This window comes from Leptidea sinapis, chromosome 15 (assembly GCF_905404315.1).
Source record: "Leptidea sinapis chromosome 15, ilLepSina1.1, whole genome shotgun sequence".
Lineage (NCBI taxonomy): Eukaryota > Metazoa > Arthropoda > Insecta > Lepidoptera > Pieridae > Leptidea > Leptidea sinapis.
The window spans coordinates 1,437,736-1,442,162 of NC_066279.1; positions in this window are offsets into that span (position 1 = coordinate 1,437,736).

Here is a 4,427-nt window from a genome sequence, read left to right on the forward strand (position 1 = left end):
TATTCTTATCAAATGTATTGTATGTCTGAAGTTTAGCCACTGTTAAACAATCTTATGAGTTCAATAAACTCTCATTTTCATCTTCATATACTTAAGGCGTACAGATCGTCGCCATATCACTCTTCAGTACGTTTATTGATTTCATTCCAGGCTTTTCCGATGGTTTTAGCTTGTCAGTTCTCTACCAGGTTTTCCTTGGACGGCCATTTTTTGCGTTTTCCTCAAGTGTTCTGGTCTAGGACTTACCGCGGTATGTAGGTGTAATCTCTTCGAAGTGAGTGGGCAATCCAGAACCCCTCTTTGTGGATTTTTAAATATGCTATTTTTAAAGTCATGACTTAGGGGCCTCTATTTATCTAGGGTGTTGATTCCCTCGTTTCAATTTACATCGCTCAAGGTCTTCATAATACCTTGCATCCACAAATAAAATTTAAAAACAAAATTTTATGAACGATGCGGTACACGAAACCACGATCTCTCGCGTTCCGTGCGAGTGCTCTGCCAACAAAGCTAACCGTTCGATGACGTATCGTCATAAAATCTTGTATTCTTTGTTCAACTCTCATATTGTGGTATACCTTACATCCAGTTTCCCAAAAACCGCTCACCGGTAGTTTGCTTGGAGCGGCTAGTTCACGCTTTTCATAGAGATTCCAATCTAGCTTACCCCAGTTTATAATTGGAATTCCTTCAGAGTTTAGTGAAGAATTCAGTTTCTTTTTTAACGTGTTGTCTTCATTATCCTAAGAGTACTTATCTTTAACACCTTACTTGACACTCCCGAGGTGCGTGTGTCGTCTCTCATCTTCACAGCCTAGACGAATGCCATCTAGTTTTAAATGATTTAATGTACATTACAGTTTCTCTATACTCAGAGTGCTCTGTGTAAAAGCTCACCGGTATATAAGTATAGTTTACTGCGTGGAAGTTATTATTACTGGTTACGAATCATTGCGGAAATCTTATTATATTAGGATAAATTATAGACATAATACGTTGACTTGACAACTCGAATTGGGTCAGGGTCTTGATACCGATGTAGTGAGTGTCTTTGTTTTTGTTAAATGTTATATTAATATTATTGAGTTATTTATTATGTGCTATATCGGGTGTTAATAAATATTTTACCATGTGGAACTCCCGTTTTAAGGCCTTACTTAACTAACTTCTATACTAACTATAGATATAGTATATAACAATAATAGTTATCAAAATTAATTAACTCCCTGCCCTCTGTCATAGCAAGCCCTTGTATAAGGAAATTATTTAAAATGATAACATTTATTTGAAATCAGATTAATATAATTAAACGTTGATTTATACCTAAATGTTAAAAATAACAGTTTTCATTCACTACCTTCAGCTGTGTAAATAATTTTATTTTACTACTGACTACCTGACTTACTTTTCAAATTCCTACAACAAGCGTTGGTGGTGTAATGGTCAGCATAGTTGCCTACCAAGCAGTTGATCCGGGTTCGTTTCCCGACCTACGCACACTTCTTTTTTAATTAGTGATGCATTATATTATTATTTTTAAACAATTTTTGTTGTAATCGTTTAAATTTAAAAGCGTAAGGGTTCTAGATCAAAGTTTTTTAGGTTGTGTGTTTACTTAAATAGTATTTAAAATCATTACTTTAACACGTTATTTCTACCACATTCAAAATTAATTTCAAATCGTGCAGCTACCCGGGCTACGGGCTTACATTCTCTTGCAACACCACAGGAATCACAGGAGCGTTGCCGGCCTTTAAGGAAGGTGTTCGCGCTTTTTTTGAAGGTTGTATCGTCCCGGAAATACCGCACAAGGAAGCTCATTCCATAGCTTTGTAGGACGTGGAGTAAAGCTCCTTGAAAACTGGACTGTGGAGGACGGCCACATATCCAGATAATGGGAATGATATCCTATATATTAAAATGGTTTGGTGATGACTACTGACTTATGAATATGCTTTCATTCATTCATTTTTGTTTAATTATTTGTACGATACTATGCTGTTCTAAATAACAGGCGTTACTCCTTATAGCATGAGTTAGCTTCTAGTGAAAGTCCATTGAAATCAGTCGACCCATATTAAAGTTCAGCTGGAACAAATAGACTCGCATTTCATAAACAATAGTATAACAATTCAATGCGATCAAGATATACATCAAACTTAACAGCCCCGGCCAATCATAATTGGCAAGTCAAACCACAGGTCATCACTAAGAAATCATTTGATGTCCAAATCTAATTCAGCCTTTGCTAAGTTATTTTTGTCTAGCGTCTGTATTGAAGCAAGTGTCTAAATACATAATCCGTGATCAAGGACAAAATATATTTTATCTCAGTTGCTTATTGAAGTATTTATATTACGAATAAAAAGGTTTTTTTAAGTCAAAAATATATATAACATAATATCTATCACAATATAAAGCAAAACGTTGCATCTTGTGGTATAAGTTTTATTCCAATCGATTTGGTAGTTTTCGCAACCGAAAAACTGGGTTTCCATTTATCTATACCAATATTATAAAGAGGAAAGATTTGATTGTTTGTTTGTTTGTTTGCATTGAATAGGCTCCGAAACTACTGAACCGATTTGAAAATTCTTTCACTGTTGGAAAGCTACACTAACCCCGGGTGATATAGGCTATATTAACTAGGGATTCTTACTAAAACTCCAATAATGTAACCCGAGGCACAGTAGACGTGCCCGAGGTGTAAAAAAAAATACCTTAAATATTTTTTACATCGCGTGTGCTGCGAAAAGTATTCATGGCTTTACACATAATTATTTACAAAAAGTGTTGCGACAGCGTATTATGTTATGAGTGTTCTTTAATTTTTTCTTTTGTCCTGTGTGTACGCGGACGAAGTTGCGGGGTATTAGCTAGTTAGTATATAAGTTGAAAGAGCCTGACGACGAACGCATATCACCTTTACAAAACAAACAAGGATTTGCTAGTAGCGTAGCATATACTTTGATTTCGTAATAAATTAAAAAAACCCGTTCGTATGTAAAGGTACGGAAAACGCTCGTTAAAACCGATAGCCGTATAGTGAGGGATAGAATGTTGACTCGTATGAAAATAAGTTCCGGAGAAAAATAGTTCCATTCACCTCCATTGTTCGCTGTAACATGTCTCTGTTGACAAATCGAAGTATCGATTCATTGTGCGGCTACACATACGATTGTAACCAAGAATATATCTCAGGATACTTACTATAATATAGTCTGTAAAATACTTTAGCGAGCTCATGAATTAGTGTTTCTAGATAGAGTTATTAGTATACTAGCCGTTCCCGCCCGCTTTGCTGGGCGAATTTTAAAAGGAAATAAATTAAATATAATTCATCTTATTACAGTAAAACTAAATAAATCGAATGGTGGTAGTTTCATGTCGATAGGATCAGTGGCTTAGGCGTGATTGAGCCTCAAACAAAGACCATTTTCACTATAAGTACAATACACTAATATATACAAATAAAGACCATATATATATATACTGGCCTTCAAAAGTAAGTATCACACTTTTAAAATTGGGATAACGTTATAAGTTCACAAGATATACTTTCGAAATAAAAAGGACTCCAAAGAGAATTTAATTTTGTACATAAAAACTTTATAGTCGGTAGCCTTCTTTTAAGAATTGGCTGAAAAAAAACTTCAAAAACAAAACCATTCCTTTTTCAATGTGGACGTTTCCGAATTACAATTTTACCATTCACATTTTTCTTTCTGTTTTATATTTTTTTCAAGATCGATGGGTCTTGTTTTAAAAATTTATGCTAAAAAGCACATAACATTTATTTATCATGCCTCTTTCATTTGAAGAATGTGCTAGGATCATAGCTTTTCTGGAACTAGGCATCAGTATGCACCGCACTGCAAGAATGGTGGGTGTGACGGTACGAACGGTCCAGAAGGTAAAGCGAAGGTACGAAGAGACTGGACACCATCTGAGGAGACCTTGTAATGGCAGACCCAGGTGTACCAGTGCCCGAGAAGATCGTTATATTATTTCCACTGTGTTAAGAAATCGCCACCAAAATGCAGTTGAAGTCCAGCAACAGCTACTTCAGACCCGGAGGGACTACATTAGTGACAATACAATGAGAAGAAGACTTGCTGAAGCAAATTTGACTCAAGAGATTTTCAATGAGTATGCAGGGCCGTATTTAGCAAATATGGGTGATGGATCGATGCTGATGCATGATAATGCCCGGACGGCCACACACGGCTCATATCGTACAAGAGCATATTCAGGAGGTCGGTATCAGCGTGATGGCTTGGCCATCAAGAAGTCCTGATCTCAACCCGATTGAACACGCCTGGGATGAGCTTGGGAGGCTAGTCAGAAATCGCAGACCACCACCTACTACCCTCAGGGCACTAAAGCAGGCCCTGGTAGAAGAATGGGAGAATATTCCCCAACATCGG